The sequence below is a fragment of the Podarcis vaucheri genome (genome assembly GCF_965113315.1).
Source record: "Podarcis vaucheri genome assembly, chromosome: 7".
Lineage (NCBI taxonomy): Eukaryota > Metazoa > Chordata > Lepidosauria > Squamata > Lacertidae > Podarcis > Podarcis vaucheri.
The window spans coordinates 19,145,479-19,167,443 of NC_138765.1; positions in this window are offsets into that span (position 1 = coordinate 19,145,479).

Consider the following 21,965-nt stretch of genomic DNA (forward strand, 5'->3'; position numbering starts at 1 on the left):
TACTGGGGAGTAAGTCCCACTGGGCTCCATGTGGCTTTCTTCCGAGTAAACATGTACTGCTTGGGAAGGGCCCTTAATTAAAAAGCAAGGGAACAGAATGAGCAGACCTTCTACCCGGGGCAGTAAATCTCCTTCTGCTTCCATTATCTGTGTGTACGTCCATAGAGATAAGAGGGGAAGTTCTCCCATACGGCCGGAGAAACAACTGTCTGTACACAGTCCAGATCTCACTCACCTTTGTTGTCTTCTGTCTGTATTCTGTCTTCAGGACTGAGTCATCACATCTGTTCTCCTTTGTGCCCAGGGTTAAGGAGAGGGCATCCAGGCAGATTTGAACCCTTCCATTTTTGATAAATTAAGCACTGCTGCAGACGGAGGTCAAGAGCAGTAGGGTAATGAAGGGGGCAGCTAGGCTTCTGATATGCTCTGCAGCTGGCTGTTTTCCCCTGGAAGAAGTTGGAATTTGGCCAAGGGGTGCCTCTCTTGCTGGACAGTTCTGCAGCTCCCATTCATTTCAATCTATACAGGAAACTTTCTCAGTAGGGGTGGGGGAGAAATGTGATTCAGTTCTCATTTAAAGGTGAATGTACCCACCCTCACCTTTCGGAACCATACATGAACAAAAAAACAACAACCATCCTTTGAAAAGGGCACGTCTCCAGATTTTGCAATGCAGTTCTCCAGCCAAGTCAGCTGAAAAAAATAACACCCCCCCCCAAACTGTGCATATTGTTGTAATGTGTGCATTGAAAATATGCATGTTTGTGAAAATTAGGTTAAAAATGCATTATATCTGTAGAAACTGCTTTGCAAAACATGTGTATATCAGGCAAGTCTGCATACAGAAATGTTTACACTAAGAGGAACACACACTGAAATGCTGGTTAATTTTCATATGCAAACTGTTGTGGAAATGAGGAAAACTGAACATTTTGGACTGAAAAAACGAAAGGAAAGAAACAGAAACTGAAATGGACGGATTTACCCATCCTTACTTCCCAACTGAGCCCTACATTTCCTCTCCTGCCCTGTACTTCATGGAACTCCAATCTGCCTCAGGCCCTTCCGCATTCCCTCCATCCAGGTTGTCTTGTAGCAAAACCACCCATCATCATCATCATCATCATCATCATCATCATCCCTATCCTCTGCTGCAACATTCCCACTTCAGTTCCATCTTCTCAGCACCTTCACCCATTCATTAATTCATTCATCCATCTGCATCAGCAGTTATGGCTATTTAACAGTGTGGCGCAGAAGGGATACACAGAACATAGGAATGGCGCATTCTTTGACCCCGAGGGCCCACAGTCTGCATGAGATGGACAAGACAAGGATGGAGAGAGGCCAGGAATGAATGAAGTGGGTTGGCAGTACAGGGTCAGGCAAAGCGAGGCAATCCTCTGTTCTGTCGCTATAAAGGGGAGAAAGTGCTCTTGCACTCTGGTCCTGCTTACCTGTTTCCCACAGGTTGGCCACTGTGAGAAGAGCACATTGTGGACTAGATGGGCCAATGGCCTGATTCAGCAGGTTCTTCTCGTGTTCTTCTAAAGGCTTCTGATAATGCAGGGATTGGGCTGTTACTGTAGGACAAGTAACCTTCTTGGAGCTGGCTGGGGTTGAGGGGTGTTGCCCAAAACATCAGGAGGGCACCAGGTTTGGAAAAGGTGCTGTAAGCGGTTGGACTGTTGCTCCCTAGGAAATACCGTATTTTTTGCTTTATAAGACATACTTTTTCCCTCCTAAAAAGTAAGGGGAAATGTGTGTGTGTGTCTTATGGAGCGAATGCAGGCTGCACAGCTATCGCTGGAGCCAGAACCTCTGTTCTGGCTTCAGGGATAGCTGCGCAAAGCCTCTTCAACAACATTTGATTCAGAATATTTTTTTCTTGTTTTCCTCCTCTAAAAACTATGGTCGGGTGTGTCTTATAGAGCGAAAAATACGGTAAACCCACTGCCGAATCAATGCAGGTCCCACTCCTGAATGGATTTGGGCAGGCACTTTGCTCTCATTTCTGGGTGTTGTCATGCTTTATTTTCAGTCACGTTAATGGTTGCATGGCACAGGCAGAAACAGGACAGGTGCAGCTTCACTTGTTGAATGCCTGCCTGTCTGCCTGGAAGCGCTTTTATTCTGCCAGGACATCAGTCTACCTAGCCCAGTTGCAAACTCTACTCAAACTCTTCTCCAGATGGCCTATATTATTGAGTATTCCTCCAGATTTGCTTGTATGGAGACTACATCTTCCCACTCATCAATCATTTATCCCACACATTTTTAGTATTGCCTGATCACTTAACTAACTACAAAAGAACGATTTTTAATTTTTTTAAAAAAGCGAATTTGCTGTGCCAGAGTGTTTTAATCCACTTTAATTGTGCAATCTTAAATGTGTGGCATGCAACGGAATCCCTCCTACAAAACACTGGCAACATGGAGGTGATTGGCATCTTCTCCAGCCCTGCTGCAAGAAATCTTTAACTGGGGGCAACGTGCAAGGCAGGATGGCCTTCCATGCCAAATCTCATTAAATGCACAGGAGCCCTGCCATTAAAAATATGGCAACCCTATTCATTTCTCCAAGAGGCACTGACTGCTCTGGTCTGAGCAAATGACATGCCTAGCCTATAACTCTATGTCCTTCTTTTACATTAGGTGCGATGAACCTGTGGCCTTTCAGACGTTGCTGGACTCCAGCTCTCATCAGTCCCAGCCAGCAAGGATGGTGACCAGGGATGATGGGAGTTGTAGTCCAGAAACATCTGTAGGACGACAGGTTTCCCATCCTTGCTGCCCCTGCAGATGGCAGGCAGTTGATTTATGTATCAGGCAACCTGGCAGCTGTTATCGGAGCCCCATAAACTACAAATGGAAGGATTTATGCAAGCTCAGCTACTCTGAAGTCAGCAGTGTTAAGTGCAAAGCATTAGTCTTGGTTTGTGAATCGTGGCCGTGGATAGTAATTGCTGAACTGTTTGTTTGCGTCTCTCACAGGAGGCCAAAATGTGTTTTGGTTTTGTTTAATGCATCTGGTGGTAAGGAATATATAACGCAGGAAGTAGCCCCTTGGTGACTCCCTGCAGCCATAATCTTCTTCTGGAATATTCTCATTGCTGAGCACATGCCTAGGCGCTCACTTGGGGCAAGTTTAACTTTACACCATTGGTTTTGTTTGTTTGTTTACAGCAAAATCTCATCACAAGATGAGGCATTGCTATAATTTCCCATGTTTGCTTGATATCATAAATGTGCCCACCCCCTCTCAAAAAAAAACAAACAGCAAAAAACTGCAAAAGGGAGAAACAAACACAATTCCCTTTGTGAAAACTTGACTGTACTTAGAAGAAAGAAACGCATCACAGCATAGGTAAGCCAAAAATGTACAGGGAAATCACCCATAGGGCCTATTATTATTATTATTATTATTATTATTATTATTATTATTATTATTATTATTATTATTATTATTATTATTATTATTATTTACACAATATACCATGAGAGACTTGGAGATTCAGTGGTGTTTGTGTGAGTGACTGTTGGTATTGCAGGACAGAAAGCACAAGAGAACTCCTTTTTTAAAACAGAATGCACATTCAGATTTACAAATGGGAACTACAAAGAAAATGTTGCAGCAGGGAGCTCCACTTTCACTTCCTTCCAGCCGTAGGGGTCTGTTTCCTCCCCAAAGCCAATCAATACCCCATGTCCGCTGAGTATCTCCCTCTTGTGGGTGTGGGTGGGTGCCAATTTGGCTACAAGATGCGATTGCACTCACAGCCTGAAAAGTATGATAAGAGGTGACTAACTTGCAGCTGAGCTGCCAAAAGCAGTGGGACTTCACACCTGGACAAGAGGAAGAAGACTCATGGGCAAAGCTGTGGCATAGAGCCAGGCTGAAATCCCCTCTCTTGCACCACATTGTGCTCAGTGAACCAAACTATAGTGAGGAATACATAAAACGCCTTAAGCTATTTGCAGAGAACCTTTGCTCCCTCCCCGATGCTGCTGAACTTCAACTCCCATCAGCCCCAGCAAACATGGTCACTGGCCAGGGATGATGGGATTTGTAGTTCAGCAACACCTGGAGGGCCAAAGGTTTCCCTGCCTTAGACCCGATTGAATCAGCTTAGTATTGACTGGCAGCAGATCTCCGTGGTCTCAGAGACTGTTCCCAGGCCTGCCGCCTGGAGATATTGGTGGCTGAACTTTCTGCAGACAAAGATCATGGTCTGCTATTGGGTCTGTAGTTCAGGGGAACCGCTGGCTGTCCGAATGTTGCTGGACTACAGCTCCCATCGCCTCTGCTCAGTGGCTATGCCAGAGAGTGCCGATGGGAACTGAGGTCCAGCAAAAGGGCTGCAGGTTCTCCATCCCTGTCATAGATTTGTATCACTTCCTCGTGAGCATGAAGAACGGGAGGCCAGGAGGAACCAGCAACAGGCAGGTTGCCATCTGCAGAAAACAAAAGAATCCAATCATGTTTGCTTTAGCTCTTTAGCCCAGGTAAGGTGAGACGTGTGACCTTTGTAGCCAACCTGGACCTTTGAAATGATGAGCTGGGTAAGCCTCAGAGACATCATTAGGCTTAGGAAGTCAGGGCGAGAAATTTGCCCCCCAGTCTGTGAACCTGTGAAATCAGAATACTTGGATCAAAGGACTGCTTAGCACTTCTAGATAAATTGCTTGTGATTTTGCAATCTCACTTTAGAGGTGATGGTGAGCTCGCATTTTCCAATGCACACATTTTTTAAAATTTAATATATAAAAGGACCCACCGAAGCCAGTTTCTTTCTTCAGAAACAACTGTGCCACTCCTATTTCACACAGTGCCATCCATCTACGTGGCATTTTGCAACGTAAGCAAAAGGACAGCTCTCTGCCCCCCAGGAGTTTGCAATCAAATGTTTTGACAGTGCAGATAGGGCAGAGGGAGGAGAGTCGCAGAGCTGTCAAAGGCACACAGCTTCTGTTGGAATGGCAGCCCTGCTCTTGGGAGACAAGCTCTTAAACCACTTTTCCACCATCAGCAAGTGGCCAGGCATCAGTGACTGCATCTTGCCCAGCAAATATAATATGCAGATGCAGCATTTGCACCCGGCACCCTCAGGCAGATGCCGGCCCCCCAGTTCTCTTGCAGGGTCCACCAGTACCAACCCCTGCCCCAGGCTGCCATGCTGGGCAGCCGGGGGCTACGAGCTGCCATTTTTAATGTCCCGCAATGCCACTGAGCTGTGCTACATCAGAGGCACTGCAGAAAATCTTAGCCGCCTGTTGCTGTCGCCTGCACTGTGAAGAGGGAAAGCTTATAAGCAAACCAGCAAAACCAAGTTACGCTTGTTAACTTCACTGCTGCCACCAAGTGGATATCTTTATTTTTTTACTGGCTTCCCCCACTAAACAACCATTTAACCTTCTAGACTTTGGGCAGCCCAACGTATACCCTATGTTGGATAGAGTGGTATGGCACTTAGGCATGTGAATAACAAGGCCTCATACCCCCCGCCCAAAAACCCCTAACACTGCTTTTAAAGGTAAAGACTGGACAGTTAAGTCCAGTCGCAGACAACTCTGGGCTTGTGGCGCTCATCTCACTTTACAGGCCGAGGGAGCCAATGTTTGTCCGCAGACAGTTTTTGCGGGTCATGTGGCCAGCATGACTAAGCTGCTTCTGGCGCAACAGAACACTGAAACCAGAGCAGTGCACAGAAACGCAGTTTACCTTCCCGCCAGAGTGGTACCTATTTATCTACTTGTACTTTCGAACTGCTAGGTTGGCAGGAGCTGGGACTGAGCAACGGGAGCTCACCCTATCATGGGGATTCGAACTGCTGACCTTCTGATCGGCAAGCCCAAGAGGCTCTGTGGTTTAGACTACAGCGCCACCCGCCTCCCTAACTATGCTTTTCCTTAAGTTTTTAGTAAGGCAATGAATTGAACTGAGAAGGAAAGCCAGTTTTACAGTTTGAGTAGTTGCTCCTAAGCTGGGGGGGGTCGGAGACGGGGAGAGAACAGAGATAGATACATCCAGCTAAATATATTACAGGCTGTTTCCCTAAACAAGCCAAAACTTAACAATTTGCATCTCTCAGTTTTGTGAACATCATAACATTCCTGCTGGATCAAGACAATGGCCCATGTATCCTTGCACCCGGTTCTCACCATGACCCAACCAGATGCTTATGAGCAACCTGAAAGCAAGATTCTCCCCACCTGTGATTCCCAAGCATTTTTGGGTCCTCTGTGTTCCTCTCTAGCCTCCTTCCTGCCCCAGTGCCCAACCGTATTCTCCAACACTTTCCAGAGTCTCAGTTCTCTTCAAGTACTTCAACCCTTCCTCTCTCGCAGCTCGTCGACTCCATTTCTCCAAGGTTAGAATCATAGAATCATAGAATCATAGAATCATAGAGTTGGAAGAGACCACAAGGGCCATCGAGTCCAACCCCCTGCCAAGCAGGAAACACCATCAGAGCACTCCTGACATATGGTTGTCAAGCCTCTGCTTAAAGACCTCCAAAGTAGGAGACTCCACCACACTCCTTGGCAGCAAATTCCACTGTCAAACAGCCCTTACTGTCAGGAAGTTCTTCCTAATGTTTAGGTGGAATCTTCTTTCTTGTAGTTTGGCTCCATTGCTCCGTGTCCGCTTCTCTGGAGCAGCAGAAAACAACCTTTCTCCCTCCTCTATGTGACATCCTTTTATATATTTGAACATGGCTATCATATCACCCCTTAACCTCCTCTTCTCCAGGCTAAACATGCCCAGCTCCCTTAGCCGTTCCTCATAAGGCATCGTTTCCAGGCCTTTGACCATTTTGGTTGCCCTCCTCTGGACACGTTCCAGTTTGTCAGTGTCCTTCTTGAATTGTGGTGCCCAGAACTGGACACAGTACTCCAGGTGTGGTCTGACCAGAGCAGAATACAGTGGCACTATTACTTCCCTTGATCTAGATGCTATACTCCTATTGATGCAGCCCAGAATTGCATTGGCTTTTTTAGCTGCCGCGTCACACTGTTGGCTCATGTCAAGTTTGTGGTCAACCAAGACTCCTAGATCCTTTTCACATGTACTGCTCTCAAGCCAGGTGTCACCCATCTTGTATTTGTGCCTCTCATTTTTTTTGCCCAAGTGCAATACTTTACATTTCTCCCTGTTAAAATTCATCTTGTTTATTTTTGCCCAGTTCTCTAATCTGTCAAGGTCGTTTTGAAGTGTGATCCTGTCCTCTGGGGTGTTAGCCACCCCTCCCAGTTTGGTGTCATCTGCAAATTTGATCAGGATGCCCTTGAGTCCATCATCCAAGTCATTGATAAAGATGTTGAATAAGACCGGGCCCAAGACAGAACCCTGTGGCACCCCACTAGTCACTCTTCTCCAGGATGAAGAGGAACCATTGATGAGCACCCTTTGGGTTCGGTCAGTCAGCCAGTTACAAATCCACTGAGTGGTAGCATAGTCAAGACCGCATTTTACCAGCTTCTTTACAAGAATATCATGGGGCACCTTGTCAAATGCCTTGCTGAAATCAAGGTAGGCTACATCCACTGCGTTCCCTTCATCTACCAGGCTTGTAATTCTGTCAAAAAAGGAGATCAGGTTAGTCTGACATGACTTATTTTTCAGAAATCCATGCTGACTATTGGTGATCACAGCATTCCTTTCTAGGTGCTCACAGACTGTTTGCTTAATGATCTGCTCCAGAATCTTCCCTGCTATTGATGTCAGACTGACTGGGCGGTAATTATTTGGGTCCTCTCTTTTCCCCTTTTTGAAAATAGGGACAACATTTGCCCTCCTCCAGTCTGCCGGGACTTCGCCTGTTCTCCAGGAATTCTCAAAGATGACTGCCAGTGGTTCTGAGATCACATCTGCCAGTTCTTTTAATACTCTTGGATGCAGTTCATCTGGCCCTGGAGACTTGAATACATCTAAACTAGCCAAATATTCTTGTACTATCTCCTTAGTTATTCTGGGCTGTGTTTCCTTTGCTGAATCATTTGCTCCAAATTCTTCAGGTCGGGCATTGTTTTCTTTATCGGAGAAGACTGAGGCAAAGAAGGCATTGAGTAGTTCAGCCCTTTCTGTGTCCCCTGTTTGCATTTCACCATCTTCTCCTCTGAGTGACCCCATTGTTTCTTTGTTCTTCCTTTTGCTACGGACATACCCATAAAAGCCTTTTTTGTTGCTTTTAACCTCTCTAGCAAGCCTGAGTTCATTCTGTGCTTTAGCTTTTCTGACTTTGTGTCTACACGTGCTGGCTATTTGTTTGAATTCCTCTTTGGTGGTTTCCCCCCTTTTCCATTTTTTGTACACATCCTTTTTTAATCTTAATTCAGTTAAAAGTTCTTTAGATAGCCACCCTGGCTTCTTTAGGCACCTTCCATGTTTCCGTCTCATTGGTATTGCCTGACGTTGTGCTTTTAGTATCTCCCTCTTAACAAACTCCCAGCCATCATGAACTCCCTTTCCTTTTAGTATTGTTGTCCATGGGATCTCACCCAGCACTTCCCTAAGTTTTATGAAGTCGGCTTTCTTAAAGTCAAGAAATTGAGTCCTAGTATGCTTGGCTGCTCCTTTCCGCTGTATAGTAAACTTCAGAAGGGCATGATCACTCGCGCCTAATGATCCTTCCACTTCTACCCCACTAACCAGGTCATCAACATTGGTTAGGACCAGATCTAAAATGGCTGTTCCTCTTGTTGCTTCTCCCACTTTCTGGACAATGAAGTTGTCTGCAAGGTCAGTGAGGAATCTGTTTGACCTTATGCTCTTGGCTGAGTTTGACGTCCAACAAATGTCCGGGTAATTGAAGTCCCCCATTACTACTATCTCCCTTCCTTTTGCATGCTTGGCCATCTGTTCCAGGAAGGCATCATCTATGTCCTCCGTTTGGCTTGGAGATCTATAGTAAACTCCCACAATGAGGTCTCTGTTATTCTTCTCTCCCTTAATTTTGACCCAAATGCTCTCACTTTGGCTTTGAGGATCTAAATCTTGGATCTCTTCACAGGTATACACATCCCTGACATATAACGCCACTCCTCCTCCTTTCTTGTCTGGTCTGTTTCTCTGAAATAGATTGTATCCCCCCATTATTACATTCCAATCGTGGGACTTATCCCACCAGGTTTCAGTGATGCCTATTATGTCATATTTAGTTTGCTGTACCAAGAGCTCAAGCTCATCTTGTTTATTTCCCATGCTTTGTGCATTAGTGTACAGACATTGAAGTCCATTAATCATTCCCCCGTGTCTCTTATTTAAGGATTTTTTCCTCCCACCACTAGGTCCGCGTGCTGTTTGCTCCATTTGGTCTATGACATTTGGATGATCATCTTCATTAATTGATAGACTCCTACCTTCAGGAGCACTGTCTCCCTCCCCCACATTAGTCAGTTTAAAGCCCTCCTGATGAGGTTTCTGAGATTTTTGGCAAAAACATTTCTCCCAACCGTTGTGAGGTGCAGCCCATCACTTGCCAGAAGTCCATCTTCAAGAAACTGCAGTCCGTGATCTAAGAATCCAAACCGTTCCTGTTTACACCATTTGCGGAGCCAGCTGTTCACTTCCACTATTTTCCCCTCTCTCCCTGGGCCACGTCGTTCAACTGGGAGGACAGATGAGATGACAATTTGTGCATTTAGTTGCTTCAATTTCCTGCCGAGAGCCTCATAGTCTCTTTTGATCTTCTGGAGGCTATTGCTTGCAGTGTCATTGGTTCCCACATGAACCAAGAGGAAGGGGTATTTGTCAGTGGGTTTTATGATTCCTTGCAGTCGTTCAGTTACATCTTGGATCTTAGCCCCGGGGAGACAGCACACTTCCCGAGACATCTTGTCAGGCCCACAGATCACTGCTTCTGTTCCCCTCAGTAGGGAATCCCCTATCACCACTACACGCCTCCTCTTGGGTTTGGTCGGGGTTCTTCCGTGAGCTGTCCGTTCCAAGGTCGCCTGCACATTCCCTGAGGACTGACTTTGCTGCTCGTCTTCATATACCTGATCGACTGTAATGAGGGAGAGATCCTCAAATGGAGTCTGCTCTTCGTCTTCCATGCTAGGGGAGAGGACCTCAAAGCGATTGTGTATTTCTAAGCAATTAGAGTGAACCCTGGGCCTCCTACTTCTTTGAGTCACGTTTCTCCATATATCTGGCTCCTGTGTTGGTGAACTAGACTCCTTCTCAGGGGAGTCCCCTGTCTCCTCCTTGGTGGAGACGGTGTGCTCTGTTGCTTCCAAGAAGAGCTCCAGCTCTCTAATTCTTTGGAGCGTAGCTACACGTTCCTCCAGTTGCTGGACTTTGTCTTTTAAGAGGGCAATCAACATGCAATTGCTGCAGGTAAAGCTGCCTGCAACCTTTGGCAAGATGGCAAACATTGCGCAGGAATCGCAGGCGACTGCAGCTGTTCCCTCCCCTTCCATCTTGAGATCGTGTCGTTGGGGTTGGCTACAGAGGTCCTCCATCATAAAAAGCTTGAAGACAGGACAAATAACTTCCCCCCCACAAAAAAAACACCTAGATCTCCCCAACAAACGTTTGAGACCAGCTCCCCTAAATCTGACTCCACAAACTTCCAGCTACCCCATTCCCCAGCTCGACTTACATGCAATATTTTTCACTACCCCTCCCAACTTAAGGAGGGCCTTAGCTCAGTGGTAGAACATCTACGTTGGATGCTGAAGGCCTAGTTCAATCCAGGGCGTCTCCAGATACCCTGAAACCCTGAAGAAGCAGTGTGACTTGGTGTAGACAACAGTGAACTAGAGGGAATAGGGGTCTGACTTGGCTGTGGTCCTGTGTACCTACCAATCAGGAGAGTCTTGGTTGTGTTTCTGTTTCCCCTTCACTGGCAGGTTCCTGGGATGAGTTTCTTGTGCAAACCTTCCTGAGCAAAACAGCTATGCTGCTTGAATCTTTAAACGTCCTATGAATAGCTTCCTGTGAATTTTTGACCCTCCTATGCAGGGTAGCCTTTAAAACAAAAAGCAACTGTTTTACAACCTTGAATTTTACGGCCAAAATCCCAACACAAAGTGGCTTAAGTCCTGCTCCTTTACAGTGAGTGTTTCCCACTGTATGGGGAATACCTTAAATCAGTTGCTCCCCCAGGAAGAGCAGGAAGTTCCCATAGCCTTGCCTTGTTCCTTAGAAATACATTTACAAATACATCTGATGAAGTGGCCTTCAATCTGTGAAAGCTTATGCCATAATAAATACATCTGTTAGTATTTAAAGTGCCACAGGGCTCTGTTGTTTTTCCTGCAATGGACTAGAACAGCTACCTTCTGGAAAATCTATATATGGATTTGCACCAGGTTTTCATCCAATTATTCTCCTCATTTTCACAATAACGTATGGGTGTTCCTTTAGCAGAACCCAAAATAATAATAATAATAAATTCACCTTGTAATTCCCATGCTGGTGCAATATCAAAATTTCAATCAAATGAATTTCCTGGTGTAAATGCAATGTTTCTGGACTCCCTCAGGAGGTTGTGAACTCCCTTTCACTGGAGGTCTTTATGCAGAGGTTGGATGGTCATCTGTCTTGAATGCTTTCGTTGCAGTTCCTGCGTTGCAGGGGGTTGGACTAGATGACCCTTGGTGGTCCCTGTGATTCTATAATTTGCTTCATTGCCTGCTCCTAGAAAAACCATGGAAGGCGGACTCAGAGCCAATACCGCTTCCTGGGTTGCATATTCTGTTTAGTGAAGATTCTAGAGCAGCTTCTGGCTTGGGTGAAATCTTTTGCCCTGAACTAGCAATCTGGTCCCAATCCTTGGGCCTAAACTTGAGTGTGTTGCTGTTCAGCCATGACAGAGGAGCAAGAGGTACAGCTGGATAGCAGCAGGCAACTGCTAATCCCACAGGCCCCCAAGCGACCCGACAAAACAGTGGCTTATCAGAACCACGAAGTCACTATCCTTTAGACACCAGACAGGAAGAGAGGGAAGCAGAGCTGTGTCATGGTAGAGATTGGGGAGAAATCCGATTCCGTTTGCATTTGAAGGTTAACCTACATAATTCGTGACCTGAAACGCAGCCATCCTTCAGCATGCGCATTCCTCTGAATTTTGCAACATGCACAAAAATGCATATGCTAGGTTAAAGTGGGCACAAAAATGTGTGAATTGTTTAAAAACAAACACGCAAAACTGTATTACATTAGAGAAATTTGCAAACTGTATGGGAGAACAAAACTGCACACCAGAATATGTCCGTCTGTAGAAATTTGCACTAAAATCACGAGGGCTTTAAAAAGAAATGTTAAAAACGCAAACTGGTGCGGAAATGCAGAGTTCTGGATTTAAAGGAATGGAAGTCGACAGATTCCCCCATACCTAGTGAAGTGAGTGACCGCCCCAAAATCTAAAAAGGCCACCAAGGCGATCATCTGCAGTACTAAGGAACAGGACTGGCCGCTCAAATGCTGCCCAGCTCTGTACAGCTCCAACAAGCAAGGAAGGGAAATGTGTGCAGAGGCTCATAGGATCATACCTTTGGCTTATTTTGTGGAGAAGGTAGAGAAGGTCTAGGAGGTAGCAGCAATTCGGTGGGAAGGTATGTACGTCGCCTTCTGCACAGAAACACAGATATCTTTGCAGCCCATGGATCCTCTTCCTGGATCCTTAGAACTGCTATCTGAGGCATGCTCACCAATCACAGGACCTCTTAACTGGCTATATAACACAATTTGCTATTGGCTTCACAAACAGAGAGCAGAGCTGCTACAGTGGTGCTGGGAGGCACAGAGACTTGAAGGAACCCGGGCTAGGAGTGCGGGTGGGGAGGAAGGTCAGGGTCCACTGAATTCCCCCTCCCCCTTGCCCTTCCTCCAAGGAGCATGCATGTATCCTGATCCTCACAAGAACCCTGCGAGGTAGGGCAGGCTGAGGAAGTGTTTGCCCAAAAAGCTTTCACAGCCAAGCGGGCTGTCACCTGCTATGCAGGTCTGGTGTACTATCCAGCACACCAGACTGACGTTCGACAGAGTGACATCAGACTAAAACGGAGAGGACTGGGGGATGAGCAACAGCGGCACTAAAAATATCGGATTAATTATCCCAGCTTCCTCCTCCCCTGCCAGCCTAGAAAAGAACAAGCTGGCCTACTTACGAGCAAAGTTTAGGCCTATGAAACGGTGCCAGTGCTGACAGTCGATTCCCTTTCTTTCTTTCTTTCTTTCTTTCTTCTCTCTCTCTCTCTCTCTCTCTCTCTCTCTCTCTCTCTCTCTCTCCTCTCTCTCCCACCCTCCATCCACCCCTCTGTGTCTCTCTGCTTCTCTCCCACTAACCTCCACTTCGGGTTTGCCTTCCCCCGGCAGGAAAATAACTTTCCATGGTTTGCTGTCACACTCGAGGGATGTGAGAGAAGATTGGCCAGCAACTCTCTGTCCTAAAGGTTGCGCTGCCACTCAGGGGGACTCATCTGTGGGGTGGGAAAGAAACAAGGGCAGCAGCGAAGGACTGTGTTGCCATCTCACAGCAACGGTGGCCCCCAGTGGTGCCTGGTGCTGAGTGGGACTTGTGGGGCACCAAGCAGGGACACCATATGTTGGCAGGGACAGAACTGATGCCAAAGCAGAATTGCCCTCTTACCGGTTGTAGATGAGAAGGCAGGCAGGTGTGGGTTGGCTAATGGCATAGGGAGGTTAGTTGGACAGCACCCCATTTGCCCTCATGGATTTGCCTCCGCTGACTGGTGGCAAGGCTAGGTAGCTTCATGAGAAAGAAAAATGCTACAATACCACTTTAAACAGTTGTGGCTTCCCCCAAAGAATTCTGGGAGCTGTAGTTTGTTAAGGTACTGAGGGTGGTTGGGAGCCCACCCCGTCACTCTCCCAGAGCTACAATTCCCAGAGTTCCCTGGGACTGATAATGAAACTGAGAATTGTAGTGGGGAGGGGGGTGGCATCTGTGAACAACTCTCAGCCCCCTGAACAAGCCCAGAATCCTTTGGGAGAAGCCGTGACTGTTTACAGTGGTATCATAGTGCTTAGATTGTGCGGTGCAAATGTGGCCTGGCTGAGCTCACCGTCCAAGCAATGCTGTCAGCGACAAACTCAGAGGCTGCCCCACAGCTCTGGAAATCCTTTCCCTTGCGGGTGGGGACACCTTGCCCCTGGACAGGCACAAACGCTTGTCACTAGATGGCCACAGCGTCAAGCAAGGAGTGCCTCATCATCGCACAGAGGAACGCTGGCACCCCCTCAAAGCGCATTGCTTTTCAGTGGCGTCAGTTCACACATAGAGCTGCAAATGAGAAAGTGAGAGGAGGCCCAGGGAGGTGGGAAGAACCAGCCCCTAGAGACTCTCCAGAGCCTCCTCATCTTTTAGCATGGGGCTGGACTTCAGGGAAGTCGGAGGGGGGCGGGTTGATGCAGCAGAGGATCAGGCATTTTAGATATATGCAATGTTCACAGCTGTTTAATTGGATCTGAATTTGAATTTTTAACAGGATTTTATATTGGTTTTTAATCTGTTGCTGCCCACTCCGAGCCCTTGGGAGAAGGCTGGCTGAGCAGTCGAATACACACATAATGTAAACAAATCCCCCCCACACTGTGTGTTTGTGTGTGAGAGAGAAATCAGTGCAATAAATAAATAACCGAATTTGAACCGTGCAAACCAAACTCCTGGTGCCAATGACATGGAGTCCCAAGTATTTATTGGTCTAGAAGAGTGGGTCAGCTACTGCTATTAAAAGTAACAACACGTGGTAATCTTTTGTGCTCAAAAGTAATCATATATCCCCACCCTGTTCCCTGTAATACTGGAGGTAACTGACAGAGTACAGAGGTCATGGATGGAACAGACAAGCTCTGTGACCTCACCGACTGTTAAATCTGCCAGTGTCCCTGGAATCACACTCCTGGTTTTCGGAACTATTTTACTATTATTATCTTAGCAAGTAGATGTAAAGTTGACAATGTTTACATGAGTTTATGATCTTGCTTTGCACACGCACTTCTTGTTCAGCCATACTGAAGATGACTTTTTTTTATTTAAAAAAAATGCATTATCTGCAACCTTGTGCAATTAACCGGCAGAAGCATATAGACATGTGTGAAAAGTGAGCACCTGGAATAAGTTCATGTTCAGACCAACCATATGTTGAGCAGTTCAGGATCAAGTGATGAACATGCATGTCTCTGTTCATGCATATGCCACATCCAGATAAGCAAAAGGACAATTTGTAAGCCATTAGTAAGTTGTGTGTAAAGCATGAGTACGCCGCGTGCCAGTCACGAGGAAGCCATGCTCCGTTCACGAGTGCATCATATGCAATTAGTGTCAAGCATGAGAAACCAGTGAGTAAAGCAGGTGTTAAACCATGAGTAAAGCATGTGTTAACTGTGTTTGACATGTAACTTCCTGAACAATGTGCCAATTGCAGTCTCTTCCCGGGAAAAATATCATATCTATGTCACGTGCTAAGCATGTGAATAGCAGGTGCAAACTACTCCTAAGCATATGTGTAAATCATGTGTCAACCCATGTGTACACCATGTGTAAGTCACATGAAAATCCACATGTAATACATGTCAGTGCTAATTAAAACACACACACACAAGCCAGTACTTGCTCATGGTGTAATTGGGACTAAGCTTATTATGATTCGTCATATTTATGCCTTGTTGTACCGGGACAGCATACCTTGGCTGGTATCTTAAATCAATAATAATAATTTAGTTGACTGGTGTTAATAAGTCAAAACAGCAGGAAATTCCCAGTCTATCTGCAAAGAACACTTTGGAAACGTGTGGAGTGTGCAAATACCATGTAAACTTGTAATGCCCATGTAAACAAAGGATCTTTGAAAATTGTTGCAAACCATGTATAAACTATATGTAAGCAAGGCATATCTTTGTGTAAAGCACTTGTAAACGCTGTGTAAAGTGCATGCCGACAAAGTGCAAACTCATTATAAAGCATATGCAAAACTCATTGTAAAGCACAGGCAGAGCAAGGTGTGAACTCCATGTAAATCATGTGGGTGGGGGTGGGGGAAGCAATTTGGGTACTCTGCAAAAAGCATGCTTAAGCAGAGTGCAGGTATTTTTCCAAAAACTCACACCGTGTAAAGTATGTGCAAAAAAAAAGCAAAAAAAAAAAAAGGTTGTAAATGATTTGTGGAGCACATGTAAGCCAGATGTAAAATAGTTGTAAAGTATGTGTGTGGTGGAGAGCTCAATCTCTTTGCAAACTGGGTGTAAACAATTCATCAAGCATGTGGAAACAGTCAGAGTGTAAACTCTCTGGAAAGCGTGTGAAAAGCCGTGGTTGGCAGGGAGTAAAACACTGGGCATGGCATGTGAGAGAATATGCTGATGATATTAGAATAATAGCATACGAACAGTGCTGCAAACTCCATGCCAAGGATATGTGAACAGGGGTGCAATCCTCAGACCAAGGGTATGTCAGCCAGGAACAAACCAATTTTGCTAGCTGAGAATCTATTACGGGGAGGGACCTCCAGGCTTTACACAGACTTTACACCTTGTCTGCACGTGTGATTACTTGTGCTAGCCACTAATTAATATGCACCATGTCTGTATTGTAAAACTTGAGGGGGGGAATGTTTTTTTTTCTCCCCGTCAAGGGATAAGCGTGAGTGATTTCTGATGGAGTGGGTCGTTCCATGCTGAGGTCCGTGCACGATTCAGCGATGCAGAGGTGAGTTTTTTGGGGAGTAGTTTTCCAGATTGCTGTCAGAGAAGAGATCTGGTTTGGGGGCCCTTTTAGCTGCTCTCAGCAAAAGAGTCAATGCTTAAAACAGTAGGACAGAGCAGTTGCCCTAGACATCTCCTCCTACCCAGAGTCGGTTTGCTGATTTCATTCCTGTGCATTTAATGGCTGTGTGTTCAGGCAGAGGTCTAACAGGTGCAGCTTTCCACTGCTTGGAGGCAAGAAAAATCAGCACAGTTCCTCTGCCTAAAATACAAACTGTTAAATAGACAGGAGAGCTACCAGAGAGAAAGGTGGGAGCAGCAACACATGGGAGTGTGTCTAGGCAATGGCAAGTTGATCGGGCCACATGGCAGCCCATACCAGTCCACTCAAGTAACCCAGCAGACAATTGGAATTGGAGAGCAAGCTGGACTTACTGCTGAACAGAGGCAAGGAAAAGGAGTGGAGGAATTTTCCTTGGCTGCTCTTGTGCATCAACCAAACCTGCAAGCGACGCTATTCAAAGCACATCGCCTGCTGATGTGCGCACATCAGCCTGATGTCAAAAGCACAAGAGCCCTGCTTCCCACCCCCAAAATAGTGGATCCTTAATGGGAGAGAGGGGCCCCTCATAAGGCAGGAGAAGGAGAGCAAAGATCTCTGGGAAGTAGAAAAATGAGACAGATGGAGGTAGGAAAGAGGAGTGTAACTTTTCTAATACACCAAGGCCATGGGTGGTAGAAGACACCACAGAATCGAGCACCAGGCCCCAAAGCAGGGGTTGTGGCCCTCCAGACCTCTTTGCCTGGCCTTCAGAACTCTCCCTATGCCACACCTCCACCTTGAGAGCGGTGTGGTGGTTAAGAGCGGTAGACTCGTAATCTGGGGAACCGGGTTCGCGTCTCCGCTCCTCCACATGCAGTTGCTGGGTGACCTCGGGCTAGTCACACTTCTCCAAAGTCTCTTAGCCTCACTCACCTCACAGAGTGTTTGTTGTGGGGGAGGAAGGGAAAAGGAGATTGATGGCCACTTTGAGACTCCTTAGGGTAGTGATAAAGTGGGATATCAAATCCAAACTCTTCTTCTTCTTCTTGGATATGCCCTCTCTCCTGCCTGCCTGGAATGGGTTCCTGAACTCCAGTTTGCCCTGACAGAGGGAGGTGTGAGTGTGGTTAGAAACGAATCTGCTGTCCCTAGGTGAAATTTGCATTCGTGGCTCCACCCACTTTAGCCCCTGGCCCCGCCCACCACTGGCATGAGGCCTCCCCCAGGGAGTTCTCCAGAAGGGAATGCCGTCCGGGAAGGCTGAGGAAGACTGTCTTGCTTCTACCAGTTTCTTTCCCAGCAACTTGGCCATTCCAACTGATCACCAAAAGTTCCCTTTTGCCTGCAGGCAGCTTGGAAGACCCAGGACCGTCCAGCCGTGCTAGAGACACCGGAAAGAGTGAAGGAATCAGAGCAGAGCGAAGGTAGCCAAAGGGAGGGTGGAACAGGGACCGCAGCAGGGAAAGAAGGTCAGCAGCGGGGCCAAATGGGTGCAAGCAGGAATGGGGATGCAGGATCAGAAGGGGAGGGCAAAGATCTGAGCAGGGAGCAGTGGCAGGGAGAGGTGGTTGCATTATCATGTGGAACTCACAGCCACAAGACTCCATGCAATGGCGCCTGCTGGATTTAGATCAGTGGTGGCTGGTGCCTCTTAGGGCTGGTAGGGCAGAAGGCAAGGAGGTTAACAGTAGGTGGCGCTGGAACCAATGAGAGGCAGAAACAACTCATTCTAATTTTGCCTAATTTTGCGGAGTTACACAAGGGACAACACCCCCTGGACTGGTTCTGAGTATGAAGGCAAGCAGATGCAGACTGTCTGGGGACAGGCTGAAGATGCTGAGGGCAGGGCTCCCTCCCCATTCACTCTGATGGACCGGCCACCACTGACTTTGGAGAAGGATTTGGAAGGTTCAGGGAGGAGGAGCCAGATTCATTTAAAGGAAAACCTCCATGTTCAGTAGCAATAGGCCCCGGATCAGCCGAGGCAACTGGTAGCAGGCTTCTTATCACCCCCAAGGCCACCTTGAAGGCACCTGGTGGATGGCTGCAGCTCCAAAGGCAGGAAGTGGTGGAGAAGATCCCGGCCTGATCCTGCAAAGTGTGTTGCAAGTCAGAGATGTGGAAGGGGGATGAGGAAGGGGTGAGCCAACAACCAAACGTGGAGCAGGGAAGGAGCAGGTGTGCAGGACGGCAGACCTCAGAGCCAGCCAGCTGGAGCTACCCATTCCATCAATGGTCCCATGCTCCGTTAACTGTCGCAGAGGTTAGGGGGTGGGGCTGGAGGGCAGCTGGGAAGGGGAGGGGGCATGTCGGTGGATGCTGTACCTCAACATTATAGAAAAATGACGAAAATATTGTAAAAAAAAAAACTTTATTGCAAGCAAAACAAACCACCTTGTCTTCCATCTCATGCGGCCCGTCGAGGGCCACACCCATCGCAGGGGCGTCGTGCCAATCCCGTGGAGGTGGGATTCGAACCCGCCTCCGGCAAAAGGGGCTCGAATCCACCTCCGAGAGGGGTGGGCTTTGCGGCCAAATTCCTGATTCCTTGGGTTATTTTTTTAATTTATTTATTATTTTTTGCCAAATCCATGAGGAAAAGAGAAAAAAAATGACAAATTAAAGTACTAAAAAAAAAAATCTTTCTTTTTCCAATAAAATCAAATAAAACCATGAAAGAGAGTTGTGTGTTCGTATGTCCAAAAAAACATGAGCTATGTTGGGAAAGGGGGCTGAGCAAAGCAGGTGATGCCAATGAGTTTCATAGCTGGTTCAATGGCACCAAATATGCTTCCCGTCTCATACAAAGAGGAAATGTAACTAACATTTTTGCATGGCATCTCTCTTGCAAACTCCAGCATTTCCCCACCCACCCCCTACCCCTTCCTTAGCTGGTCCAAGGCAATCCCTGGTTGCCTTGCCTCCTTTTTCTTCCAGCCAGGCCCGGGAAGCCTGCCTTTGTGCCATACAGAGATGAAAAGGTGCCCATCAATGTGTATATTAGTGAAACTGACATACGGAAACCTGTTACGTTAAGGAAAATTGCTTTGCAAAAATGTTTACATTAGGAGACATCTGCACCAAAACGCTAATGAATTTTCATGAGGAATTAACTTCACTGATGTTGGAACCTTGTGTCTTACATACTGACCCACGTCTCACTCCAGCCCTGACACAGAGGTGCATGGGAAGTCTTCAAAATATCCAAATACACACACACACACACACACACACACAGTGCCATTAAAGATTCCCAGCCATTCCTAACTTGACTCCGTGCCTGGTCTAAGTCCAGGAATGGGGAAAACCTGTGGCCATGTAGATGCCAATTCCCATCGGGACAAGGCCAGCACAGCTAGTTACATCCAAGGAAGCTGACTGTTGGAAGAGTCATGGCAGGTAAAAGAAAGTGCTTCTCTTCACACAGCACATAGATAAACTATGGAACTCACTGCCACAGGAGGAAGTGATTTGCTCCACCAACTTGGATGGCTTTAAAAGAGGTTCAGACAAATTCATGAAGGAGAAGGCTTTCAGTGGCTACTAGCCATGATGGCTATGCTCTGACTCCACAGTCAGGGGCAAAAATTCTCCAAAATACCAGTTGCTGGAAGCCACAGGATGGGAGAGTGTTCTTGCAATCAGGTCCTGCTAGCAGGGATGTCCAGTTAACAGGGATGATGGGAGTTGGGGTCCAACAACACCAATAAAGCAGGCAGGAGAGAAGAACTACACAGGATGACACAGCTCCTAAAGTAACTTAGATTGGACCATTATTTTTCTCCTCAAACTGCTATGAATCTCTTCAAGCCAGGGATGGATGGATGAATTTCATTTTAAGCTTCTGCCAAGACCCGCATAATTGCACGATGATGGAATGGTATCACTTATCATGTGCAGAAAGGATCATTGCATTTTACACCAAAGAAGGAAATTACACACAGGAGAGGGGGCCTTTTTCTTAAAAAAAGCGTACTATTATGCCTAATGCTGATGAGAGGGCCACCCTGGGAGTAACCAATAAGTCAGATCCATTCAGCAAGTGGGTCGTTCTTGCACCTTCCAGGGAATCTAGGAGGAAGTGGTGTGAGCAGCTTATTTCTCACAGGCAGAAAAATATATAGCAAATGCAAGACCTGATTGTCTGGTGGGGCCTAGTGACCCCTTATCCAGAACTGTCCTTGGGCAAGTGGACAAAGGATGGCCACCGTTCTGGCAGGTATGAATGCATGGAAGCAGCAAGTAGTAATTGTGGGAGCCTTTAAAGCACCTTAGAGGTGGGTGTGTCAGATAGGTGGTTAAATAGATAGGTGGATAGATGGATAACCTGAGGACTACAAATCCAAAGGAAAGAAATTTCTGGCTACTGGGAGAACATCAAGGGGGAGACAAACATGGCGTCTGATCAGCTGGAGAAGGAGCAGCTGATCCATCACTTCTTTTCCTTTCCTTTCCTCTCCTCATTCCTTCTTCCTTTTCTGCTGTGTCTATTAGATTGTGAGCCAGCAGTCAAGGATTGTCTTATCTTTTAAGATTATGTATAGTGCTTAGAAAGTTTTAGGTGATGGGTGGATGGATGGATAGATAGATGATGACTGATAGATAGATAGATAGATAGATAGATGATAGATAGATAATTAAGATAAAGGGACCCCTGACCATTAGGTCCAGTCGTGGCCGACTCTGGGGTTGCGGCGCTCATCTCGCTTTATTGGCCAAGGGAGCCGGCATACAGCTTCCGGGTCATTTGGCCAGCATTACTAAGCCGCTTCTGGCGAACCAGAGCAGCACACAGAAACACCATTTACCTTCCCGCCAGAGCGGTACCTATTTATCTACTTGCACTTTGACGTGCTTTCGAACTGCTAGGTTGGCAGGAGCAGGGACCGAGCAACGGGAGCTCACCCCGTGGCAGGGATTCGAACCGCCAACCTTCTGATCGGCAAGTCCTAGGCTCTGTGGTTTAACCCACAGCGCCACCCCCGTCCCTTAGATAGATAGATGTTATGAAATAACATTTCACTGTACTCATCAAGTGAAAGAGAGGGTGGTAGTTACTCTGGATATATTAGTCTGCAGTGTGATGTTTGCATGTTGCATTGGAATGACAGCTATTCTGTCCCATATATATATATATATATATATATATATATATATATATGCAGGTTTTGGTGTCTTCGGGTGTCTTCCCGTGTAAGAGTCGGGGTGTCTGTGCGACGTTTCGACGAGGTCTCACTCGTCATCTTCAGG